Genomic DNA, 12,654 nt, shown 5'->3' on the forward strand with positions numbered 1-12,654 from the left:
ACAATTAGGTAGAATACGAGGCATTGATAACTGGGCTAGCCTTGGCATGAGAAGTAAAAGCAAAATGCATAGTTATCTGCAGCGATTCCCAGCTTGTGGTCAACCAAGTTACAGGCGAATACGAAGCCCGCGAGCCAACTATGATCGCCTACCTGGCAAAGGTAAAAGAGACCCTACTTAACTTTCAGTCACACTTCATCAAGCAAATCCCGAGGTCAGAGAATGCTGAGGCTGACGCCCTGTCCTGGCTAGCTAGCATCGGTGATAATACCATGAGAACTGTGTACATAGAGGACTTACCTCAGCCTAGCATTCTCGGGGAGGCAAAGGAGGTCGCTCCTGTCGCCCAAGTAGAGCCGAGTTGGATCGATCCACTCGCGAGCTTCCTACTACATGGAACCCTCCCCGCAGACCACAACGCCGCTAAAAGGGTAGAGCGCCAGGTAGCTAAATATGTCATAATAGACGAATGGTTGTGCCAAAGATCCTACACGCTCTCCTACCTGCGCTGCTTGCGGCCTCTCGAAGTCAAGCTTGTACTCCACGACATTCATGAAGGTTTGTGTGGCGGACACCTGGGGGGCAGGGCCCTCGCTCAAAAGGCACTGCGACAAAGGTACTACTAGCCAACAATGAAAGCAGACGCTGTTGAGCTGGTCAAGAAATGCGATAAGTGCCAGAAGCACGCCAATGTTCACCATCAGCCCGCCGCCGACCTCAAGTATCTCACCAGCCCATGGCCCTTCACACAGTGGGGCATCGATCTACTCGGACCATTCCCGCCAGCAACAGGTGGGAGAAAGTTCCTAGTGGTGGCGGTAAATTACTTCACGAAGTGGGTCGAAGCTAAACCTCTCGTAATCGTCACAGCTCGAAACATCTGGCACTTCTTCTGGAAGAACATAGTGTGCCGCTTCGGGCTACCTTGGATATTGATCTCCAATAATGGCAAGCAGTTCAAAGACATCAAATTCCAAGAATGGTGCCAGGACATGGGGATCCGACAAAACTTCACGTCGGTCGCGTACCCACAAGCAAACGATTAGGCAGAAGTCACGAATAGAGCTATTCTTCGTGGACTGAAGGCCAGCCTAGACCGAACTAAAGGGTTATGGGCAGACGAGTTCCCCAGCGTTCTATGGGCATACCGAACTACAGAGAAAACCGCCACCAGAAAAACCCCCTTCAACCTCACCTATGGCACAAAGGCAGTCATCCCAACTGAAACGAAATCCCCTCACTTCGGTTGGAAGCATACGACGATGATGCCAATAACGATGAGCTACGTACCAACCTCGACCTGCTCGACGAGGTGAGGGACCTCGCATACATCCGGACCACAGCATACCAGTAAAGGGTAGCTCGGTACTACAATGCCGGAGTCAAGAAGCGAAACTTCTGCGTTGGCGACCTGGTTCTCCGCAAGGTCATGGTACCTGAGCCCGGCGTCGACAAACTCGGGCCGAACTGGGAAGGACCCTACCGAATAAAGAGAGCACTCGGAGGAGCGTACGAGCTCGAGACCCTGGAGGGTAGGCAAATACCCCGAGCTTGGAACATCGTCAACCTAAGGCGATATTACCTATAAGTTGCCGAACTGAGCGGACTTTAAGCCGCTCCCGAGAGCCTAAGGGCCAGAATGCCGAAGTAATGAAAACCTCGGCACCACAAGACCCGGCCACCTCTCCGACATGGGCGAGAAACCTAGGAAAATATCTTGAGTTAAAGTGTCGAACTGAGGATGATCTTGGGAACTCATCAGCGCAAGCTAAGTGTTAGCACCAAAGGAGCAGGCAACACGAATACAAAACCTGGGGTGTAAAGCTCACTCCAAGACAGGCAGAGAACAGATCGGGCATATAGCCTTACTATGTCAGCTCGCCTCAAGAAATCCACCCCGTCTCGAGGACCTAACTCTATGTAGTTCGACAACATAATCACTTCAGCAAAAAAGAAATAGCTACGCAACACTTAAACAGAAAAAGGTATTTCATTACCAATATTTGCTTTACAATGTTCACAAGAAAAGAAAGAAGAAATGAGCTCGCAGGCTCGATACATCACTTTGGGCTCGTAGACCTGGTACACATCACTATGGGGCTACATCCCCTTTACCCTTAGAAGGGACCTCGGCAGCACTCTGGGGATAGGCTTCGTCGTCAGAATCCGGATCTTCATCGATCGCAACAGCCATCTCCGGAGTAATGCGCGAAGTGGTGATGGCACCAATATCAAGCTCAAGGTAGGCATGCCTTATCATCCACCGGCTCAGCTTGAAGCCCCTCTGGTATGAGCCCACCATCAGGTCGTCGAAGCACTCCGACGTGATGTAATCATCGACGGCCTTCACCTTTGTATCCTCAAGGGCCTAGAAGAATATCTCGGATTTCTCCTTGATATCGGCCTTGAGGTATTCCACCTTGTGCTCCAAGACTCCCTTCGAAGTCGTGAGGTGCTTCACGACTAACTTCAGAGCACCATTCTCCCTCCGAAGTTTCTCCAGTTCGCTCAACTGAACTGAAGCTTCACCTTCAAGGCAGTGGACCCGCTCCCGAATTGACTCCAGAGCCTCTTCGGCAGTTCGCGCCCGCTCCTGAGCCGACCCCAAAGCTTCTTCAGCAGATTGTGCCCGCTTCAAGTTCCTCTCTGCCTGAATTATTAGGGCGTGAATAGAGGAGTTCGGCTGCCAAGCAAAGAGTCAATTCGGCAAGAACATAAAAGAATGAAAAAAGCACAAAGGGAAGACTTCGACAACCTACCACCATGACGTGAGACGTTGCACGTGCGTTGATGTGGCTGAGAGGGAGCTTGAACCAGGCCGCGACCTCGCTCGAGTACGTGGCCTTCTTGCTCTTGCGAAGAGTGCAGCTCGGAGTTAGCACACTACCAGCCCCCTCCTGGCTCCCCGAGCTGGAGAAAACAGTCAGAGTTCGAGAGGCCTCCATAGTCTCAGCCTCCCAAGCCTCTGCAGTGCCTGGCTCCGTTGCCATCTCGCGGATGGGCCCCGCCGCCTCGATTTCCCTAGGAGAGTCCAAGTTGATGACCGGAGGCTGGCTCGGGACTTCGGGCTCCATGGCCCAAGGAGACACCACTCGAGCTCGTTTGGTGACTCGCTTCCTTCTCTTCATTCCTGCGAGTAAGTTGGCACCGCGGGTCTTCTCAGCTTCCATAATACCTGCAAAAGGAGCTCGACATCAGTACCAAAAATAAACAAAAGAGAACTAAGTAAAAAAGCCTACCCGGACTCAGACTGGCTTGAATAAGCTTGGCCTCCATGAGGTATTCTTTGCACTCAAGCCCGACCTAGGCCCAGGATTGAAAGGTCTCCGCCATGTCTTTGTCTAACATGACGCCGGGATCAGGGACGACCACCCTTCAATGAGTAGGAAACGGCCACCTCGTAACACTTCGGACCACGAAGTAGTCCCGCTTCCACGTTGAGACTTTGTTTGGGAGTTTGTGAAGGAGTTTGAACCCCGGGCAAGGTGACAGGTAGTAAGCCCATCTGTGCTCAGGAAGGTAGCTCGCCTGCTTCTTAAGCATAAGAAGGGCAAAGAAAATTTCCAAGTCTAAGGGGATGACGAACTCGCAACAGAGGGATTTGGTCCCGACAAGGTTGCGAATAGAGTTCGGGCGAAGTTGACCTACCAAGACGCCAAAGTGGTTCAAGACTTCGACGATTAAAGGGTGAAGAGGAAGGCGCAGCCCGACAATGAGCTGCTCCCAGAAAACCACGATCTCATCTGGACCGTGCTCCTAAGGGAAGTTGCCCGAAGGTAAGCTATATGCATACTCCCCGGGCAGGTTGAACTGACGAACAAGAGACCGAAGTCTCTCAAACGTCATAGTAGAAGGTCCGAACGTATCTGGCATCCAAACCCGACACGAGGTGGACTCTAGGCTACCCGAGGTGACCCGGGTTGAAGGCCCTACCTCGAGCTCATCAAGAAGGCTGCCAAAGGAGTCATCCCGGCCCGAGGTCTCCGCCTCAGGCCCTTCTAGAAGGTCATCTAAACTACCCGAACTACAGGAACTAGACATCGCGAAAGGAAAAAGGAGAGGAAATTGAAAAGGCTAAGGGGACTCACCAAGGAAAACGCTACTGAACTAAGGAGAATGACGCGAACTGGGGACTTTGGATGCGAGCTCAAGGAACGATCGTTGAAATTTGGCGAAGGAAAAGTTACCAAGGACCCCACTATTTATAACCGTTGTACCCGCGCATCAACGGTCGAGATCGAAGCCATCCAACGGCTCTTAGGAAAATCGGCTACATGACCCCCGAGGTGAAATTAGTTTAGCACAAATTTTTTGCGTCCGATAGTTGATAAATCATTTGACATCTGCTCGTGAGCTGTACGTGACCCGATCTGACTCTGGTCGAGCCATACTGACCCTGGTTGAGCCAAGAACATAAGCAGGACAGACGGGGATCTCCGAACTGGGCTAAGCACGCCATGGAGCAAGTCCACCCGTCAATCCGTAAACTCCCCACGCTAGGTCAAGACCCCGGGCATGGGGAGTGGGTGGCAATTGATGGAGGTAGATTTGACCCGACCCCTTGGCTGTGCGATACGTGGAAGAAGACAAGATGACCTGGCAGGAACGCCAGGTCGGCACGATGACTTAGCATGGCCATATCACGAAGAGAGGCCCGAACTCCCGAGCTCCCCAAAAAAGGAAACCCGAGCGCTCCCTAAAGGATCCCGAGGCTAATAGCATAGCCCGTGAGGGGCAAGGCCAGGGCTAGCCCACCTTGAGCCAGTTCGGATCATGTGCTAGCACTTCGAGATAGTAGGATCTGCTCATCCGAGCTCAAGACTTCACCTCGGCTCCAGGTCGCGCGACTGCAAAACCATATCTGACATTCGTACTCTGAGGCAGCACGCCTGACTGATCTGGGTCTGATAGACGGCGATTACGCCGTAACGGCCAACTACCACCGCCATCTCAGTCGTGGCAGAGATGGCCCTGACAGAGAGGACAGTGGCGGTTATGCCTGCCCCCCCACAGAGGCGGTTATGCCCGACTTAGCAAAAATTTGGGAGCAAGTGCACCAGGTGGCTATAAGAGGCCTTCCTCCCCCGAGGGAAAGAGGTATGTGATATTTTGTGCTTTCTGGTCTCGAAATCTATTATTTCCCTTGCCTTCTCTAGAGCACTAACTTGAGTTTCGGAGTGTTTCAACCAGGTTCCTCCCCGGAAATCCCCAGCTTCTTCCTTGTTTCAGGCACCTTCAGCTCCGTCAAAGGTGAGGTAACCAGCAGCTAGGTCCGACCGGATTGCGCATTATCAGTCACCGTTCGAAGGGGACCCATGTGTGCATGCAGACAAGGACATATTAGGTTATTCATGGCAAAAACTGAAAAAAAAATATAGAAGATGATTTTATAAATGCCCTACTAGTGAGGTACGAAACCAACACAGAAAATATTTGTGAGTAATATTACTTAATATGAAAAATGAGTAATACAACCAATTTTTGTTATTCTTGAATTTCAACTACATGAATACAACTTCATGTAGGCAGATTATTATACCTTGGAGGAACCTCAAGCATCAAACAACACAACATTGCTCATGACAATGCAGACTATAAGAAGGAGCATGTTATTGCACTTGGAGCCTATGCATGTTATTGTGTAATGATGTGTTTAATCGTTGATGTTGCTTTTAATTATTAGGGAAAATTTCTTAAACTACCCCTAATGTTTAAGAAATTGAAAAGTTATACCCCTATTGTTTTAGTATTGTCTTCAAGTATCCCTACTGTTTTTGACAATTAACTAGTTCTACCCTTACACTTATCATCCTTAAGTTTCATCCACACGTAACAGCACATGGCGTATACTTTTTTTTTAAAACCCAATTTACCCTTCACTCTCTTTCTCTTTCTCCTTCTTCACCTTCGTTCTCTCCTCTATTTCATCACTGCCACTGCAAAGCGGACCCCTCCACCTTCGGCCTCTCTCTGTGTAACTTGTTTCATTATCGCAACAGTTGACTACCTTGATCGTCTTTGTTGAGCACCACCTTGCTCTCGAAAGCCACCTCCTAATGGCTTACGAGGATGTAATCAAAGCTGCACTAGGTTAGGAAACACGTGTCATAGAGCTGGATTTGGGCAGTTTTAAGGGAAGTATTTAAGGGGAGAGAGAGAGAGAGGCCAGATGGAGGAATAGAGGGTTTGCCTCTGCACCACAGACCTTACCGTTCAGGTGCTAGGTGCTAGTTCGGGGCGACAATGGAGGAGGAATAAAAGGTTTGCCTTTGCACGAGAGACCTTCCATTCAGGCGCTAGGCGCTAGTTGGGTTTCAAATGGCATAGTGTTATCAGTGGTTGTCTGTTCGGCGTTTCTTCCGGTTGGCAAGGGTGTGGAAACCCTAGAAACCTTACCATTCAGGTGCAACCTCCTCTTTTATTCTTCTATGCAGCCTGCAACATAGAGAAGTCTGTTCACGTAGGCTTTCGGCTATTTAGATGCCCAGAAGCTCGATTTTCGGGCTTTTCCTTTTTGGTAAATGATAGTTCTATTTGTAAAAAGATGCAGCCCGCAAATTGGGCTTTTTCGGGAAGCAGCTTCCGCAATGTTCTGTCTTCTTCGAACGTGTGCCACAACGCACATGCTTGTGACAAAATACCAATCCTTCGATAAAAACTCTCAGATATTTCGAGCTCTAGCTCTCAGCTCTGTCATTGTTGACCTGCGTAATATTCTCTTCTTCTTCTTCTTTAAGTGTCTTTTTGCTCTTTTTCTTCTTCATGCGAGTTAATCTTTCTCTCCTTTTTGTAGGTATACCATTAAGGTAACGTGCAACGATCGGAGGTTGGAAAACTTGCTAACAAGACAGGTACAACCCATTTCCCTTCTTTGTCTGGAATTTCTTCTTCGTCTCCTGTTGCTGTTGTTATAGTATAAACCCTTCTTCGTCTAGAACCCCTTAAGCCAATCTACTGCTTCCAGTCCTACCAAAACCGTTTCCCTACTATCCTCCCTAATTTTCACCAAAATTATTTCTCTCTGTTTTCACTGTGGCTCCCTTATTTTCAACAAATTTTGATCATTCTCATTGCTGTTTAGTGTCTACCTGCATATAGAAGCTTTTCCAGTGAAGAAAGTCAATATTGTTTTGCCACTTCTGACCGTTGTTCTCTAACTTGTCCTCCTCAGTACGACTTGATCTGAGCGAATGAGACACAATGGGACACCTTCCTTCTAAACCTTTTACTCTTTACCGAGAGTTAATTGCTAGCTCAACCTCTTTTTCTCTATCTTGTCTTAACATTAACTCTCAGTGGAACGTCCCAACCCCCTGTAATGTAGCTCCCATGGACATCACACCATCCTCATCCTAAATATCTACTCTAGACATTATATATCCATGTGTAGGCCACGATTAGGGTGGTCTGAGATCAATGTTTGTGATTTGTGTGGTTAGAGTCAGTGACAAGACCCACCTCTCACCTCTCTGCTTTGGAGTTTACACTCGTTAACAGTTTTTTTACACTTATAGATTACAATGCTGCTATGCAAAGCTTTACTTGTGCAGGATCATATTGAGCTTTAGCCTTTGATTCTCTCTACATTTGTCTTAGAGTTCAATCATTTTGAATTTTGATTATAGATAGATAAAAAAAAAAAAAAAAAGATCCAATGCATCTATATATCTATGATCTACCACACATTAGTCCAAAGCAACAAAGAGAAGCACAATTCCACTATAATTGAATTAATGTGATTTAATCTTGCTGACTGACTACTGGTTGTGATTAGAAGCCGGACTGCCTTGTCTAGCCAATAATTCATTTTGGGTGAAGAGTTGTCCTTGTTCATTTTGGGTGAAGAGTTGCCCTAGATTTCATGCATCATGTCACATTCACTGGGGATTATGAAATATCTTTGACCTATGTAATGGAGTGAATAACAGTTATCACCTAACTGTTTCCTAATGTGCTTATATGCTATCCCTAATATGGATTCCTTACTCACTGTATCCCCAACAAGTTTTGCCAGATGTATACTGATTTTTCTTTTTTTTTTTTTTAATTTCTTTGGGCTATGATGCTTCGGAATCCATACTTGAACTCAAATGTTGGAGTAAAGCAATCAATAATATTTGATGCAAAGGCGCAATGTGGAAGCTCAGTTTATTGATCTGGGTGCTTTAAAATCATTTCTATTTATTGATTTGGTTGGTTCCAATCTATAAAGATTGGGTGAAACAAATTTTGGCTACTTGTTTCCAATCTATAAAGATTGGGTGAAATAGATTTTGCTCCATCAGAATCATTTCTATTGCTAGTTGGTTCCAAGTTATAAACATTGGTATTTGAACATGTGAGACATAAGTATTTGTAAAAAGCATGCATACACCGACCCTCTAGAAGTACACACTCACCCAAACTAATTCAATTAGGGCCTAAAAAGCATGCTACTTAATCAAATTGGCCTCAAACCCAAACCAGACCGAGTTGCACATCTCTCTAGAGCTTTCATTGTTATTCAAGGTTGTAAATGGGTTGGATCCAGATCAAATATATGTAGATTTGAATTCTTGTTAGCAATAATATTTGAATTTAAATGAAATATTATCCATCAGAATTAATTTGGATATTATATATTATCAATAAAATTCATTAAGATTAGTTTTTAATGAGGCTTGACATAGTAGACACTAATGATGATTTCAGTGTAAATTCTTATTTATTTTTGTTTCAGTTTCTGCTTTATTTTATTTATTTTCATTGCAGAAAAAAAAAATAAAACCTAAAGCTAATTAAGGGAGTGTTCCAATGAATACTTCTGATCAACAATGCAATCCACATAGAGTTGTAAAAGACCTTCTTACATATATCATATGCTTCACCACCTGTTTACATATATCATATACTTCTCCACTATTAAATTGTTTTGTTTCATCATAAACTTCATGTTGTAGATCTGATGTAAAAAGACATGTTTACATATACCTCATATTTTTTTAATGTATCTTTCTAAGGTGGTGAACTTGGTTGCTTGGGGGTTGTACCAGCAAGTTTGCTGAAGCTATCAAACTTTGTTTTCTTTTTTTTGTTCAGCTTTATATTATAGCCATTTGCATATTTTTTGAGATCATCTATCACAATTGACTCCTATCACTGCAAGTAATTCCATACTTGTGTTATTTGCTTATTCAACATAAAATTTAAAATGATTCTACCACTTCGATAGTAACTAATGATCTAATTATTATATAGACGGCAAATAGTGTAGTCAATACCACAACATTTGATGATGCACCCATTAATAATGCAAATTGGACTCTTACGCATATTTTCATAGATTTACTAGTACTTAGACCTGTTCATGGGCCGGGCCGGGCTTGGGTCGGGCTTTTACTCTTCATGAATAGAAGTTTGTTAGGCCCGAGCCCGAGCCCGGGCTTTTACTCACCACTGGTGATTGTGTTCGTCGGAGCTGAGTTCGTGGTGAGCTGTGATTTTAATAGTGAAAAGCGTGTCAGTTCGCGTCAGAGAGAGAGAGAGAGAACTCGTCGCCGCCGATGCCTATATTCGTCGCCTGTCGGTGTCTGAGATTTGAAAGAGAAGTGAGAAGAGAAATGAGAGAGAGAGAAAGAGAGAGAGAGAGGAGATGACTCACCGCCGGAGTTGTTGCGCCGGTGAATGTTCACCACCTCGTCAGTTGTGTGGCTGCCTAAGAGTGTGACGACCGAGGAGGATGTGAAGAGAAAAGAGGTTCAGCTAAGGGGAAAGAGGTGAAAGAGAAGAGAGGTTCGACTAAGGGTTTTTTAAGTTTAGTCTATAGGTCGGGTTGGGCCAGGCTCGGGCCGGGCTATTTTGGCAAATCCGGAGCTCAACTCGAATTTATTGCGGGCTAGGATTTTTGGCCTGAGGTTAAGCCCGCGGGCTCATTTGCATGCTCAAGCCCGTTCGGGTCTACTAGTACTTCAAGTACAGAGTGGGGAATGGTTTCTAGGTGTTTGAAACCAAATGGTTGGAAGGATGTTCGACAAAGCTTTTTTGCACAAATTGGGTTGAAGTTCAACATTAAATCCTTCAGTAACAAAATACAAGATCTAAAAAGTAGGTATAAGGAGTTTAAGAAATTAAGGTTTAGACAAATGGGATTTGGCTGGAACAAGAAGCAGATGGTTGTAGCCTCCCAGAGACATGGGAGAATTATTTATTGGTATTTTCTAAACTTTGAATTTATTTTGAGATCATCTTTATTTGGGACTTTATATGTATGTAAATGTATATATTGATTAATGTCCCCTTATCTTTTTAGGCTAATCCCAAGGCAAAAAGGTTTCGTAGTATGGGTTGTTCAGAGTATAACAGCCTTGAAATTATATTTGAGGGTACCACTCCTACAGGAAGGTTCTCTGCATCTCTAGCATGTAGAATGGAATCTCCACCCTGGGAGGATGGGCATGTCTCTAATGATCCACACCTTGAAGAAGTTCAACAACCATCACTTGGCATTGTTGATTCTACCAATATTGATGGTGATCAAATTTCTACTACAACCACCAAGCAAAATGCTCGTAGGAAGAGGCCATCTGAATTTTCTGATGCAATTTTTGAACAAAATGTATCAACAAATAAGAGATTTGAGAAGTTGGTGGAAACAATTAATGAAATGAACAAAAAACCGGAGAATCACGTCTCTATGAGCAATGTTTTAGCAGAGTTGAATTCTATTGAAGGGCTGGATCTTAATGACTACCTAAAACTTTATAAAGTGTTTGAGAAGCCAGATGCAAGAGAGTGGTTTAGACTCTTGAATCGTTAGACACTTGAATGTTAGACTCTTGAATGTTAATCGTTTGACAAGCCTTATGACAAGCATGTTCAGTGTCCTTAATCGTTAGACTCTTGAATGTTATGTTCTCATCCACGAACCCTTTTTTTTTAATGTTTTAGGTGAACAATTGTTTAGAATTATTATGACTTCTTAAACTACTTCATATGTGTAGGATTGAACAATGGTTTCAATAGATACAATTCATATAGTATTATATGGTTTTGTGAATTGGTTATTAATTATTGTTTGGATGGTTTAATGGATAGGGTAGCACATTTGGTCCTTAATTTATGACAAGCATGTTTGTAATTAATCAAGCATAAAGCCTTATGTTTATATGTAAATGTTGTATCAGATTTACAATGGTTGATAGTTCGGCCAAGAGGGTAGTGTTGCAAGTAATTTTGGATGATGTTGTAGATGATGAAGTGTAGTGAATGATGAAATGTCCTCATTGCGAAGGAACTTGAGAAAGAAGAAATGTATCTCTTAAAGACACCTTACCACAATTACATTTTGACCGGGTCAGAGTGGTTGAAAAATGTCATATACAATGAAGGTAATAGGTGTTTGGAAATGTTTAGAATGACCCCAAAAGTAGGGGTGTTCACGGGTCGGGTTTGGTCAGTTTATTGGGGTTTTCCCAACCGACCCGACCTAGTCGGGTTACCTGAGGTGGAAATCGAAACCGACCCATTGATAGGCCAAACTGACCTAGTCAGTTTGAGTCAGGTTGGGTCGGTTTTGGTCGGTTTCGATTTTGCTCCTGTACAAAAGGACACCTAATTGAATTCTAATTGTAATTGTCTAATGGGTTGCCTATTTGGTGTAAAAGATTATAGAAAGTTAGAAACTATAATAGCCTAATGGGCCTTTTAGTTCTAGTAGAAGACTAGTTATAGTTAAGTAGGAAACTACTCAAACTAGGAACTACCGGACTAGTAGAAGACTAGTTCGATTCGGGTCAGGTTGGTTTCGGTTTTCACACAAAAAAACCGAAACCGACCCGATATATCGGTTTATATATTTTCCCAACCCGAAACCAACCGGTATTGATGAAAACCCGGCCGACTCGGGTTGAGTCGATCCGAGTAGGTCGGTTTGGTTGGGTTGGGCATTCTTATGAACAACCCTAACCAAAAGCATTTGTTAGCCGAGTAAATGCATTGATGTAGTGAGGGTTAGTGAAAGATAGTAGATATGTATCCGTTGATGAACATGTTGGAATTCTTTTAAAGATCATAGGACACAACAAATCAAATCACTACAAGAAAATTGACCTTTGGCAACAGTCAAAAATTGTTCCCAATATAGGAAAAACTATTGCCTAATGTTTTAGTTACAACTAAACAAGTTGTGGCTAGCAAAGCTGTTGTTAAAAGTTTTTAACAACAATCAATTGTTGCAAAATATACTATTCACAACAGTTGGACCAACTACGAAAAGTAATAGTGTTTTACCACAACCAATTGGAATTGTTGCCAAATGTTTTGTTTTAGCAACAATTATTAAAATCGTTGCCCATTTAAATTTTTAGCAACAGCTATTTAAATGTTGCTCAATGGTACCTTCGACGACAATCATACTAACTAATGTTAATTATAAATTTGTAACAATTGAAAATTTGTCTCTAATTAGCTTCTGCAACAACCCTTCTGTTAAATAGGCAACAATCAAACAATTGTTACTCCAAAGTTTCATATACAACAATCACGTTAATGTACAATTGGCAACTGGAAAATTGTTTCTTATGCTTATTTATGGCATCGGTTTTTCCAAACTATTGTTGAAATAGCAACAATCAAGCAATTGTTACCTTAATTGTTGCCAATCATCATTTTAATTGT

General features: G+C 43.8%; 1 long non-coding RNA gene across 1 annotated transcript; it reads left to right on the forward strand.

Moving 5' to 3' along the window:
• Window positions 1-6,171: 6,171 nt before the first annotated feature.
• LOC148877230 (uncharacterized) lies at window positions 6,172-8,227 on the forward strand. The gene is made up of 3 exons (XR_016107467.1): window positions 6,172-6,708; window positions 6,794-6,851; window positions 8,105-8,227. It is a non-coding gene; the product is annotated as an uncharacterized LOC148877230 (long non-coding RNA).
• Window positions 8,228-12,654: the final 4,427 nt, after the last annotated feature.

This window comes from Nelumbo lutea, chromosome 1, assembly GCF_056320005.1.
Source record: "Nelumbo lutea isolate HS-2025 chromosome 1, American lotus-T2T, whole genome shotgun sequence".
In the NCBI taxonomy this organism is placed as follows: Eukaryota; Viridiplantae; Streptophyta; class Magnoliopsida; order Proteales; family Nelumbonaceae; genus Nelumbo; species Nelumbo lutea.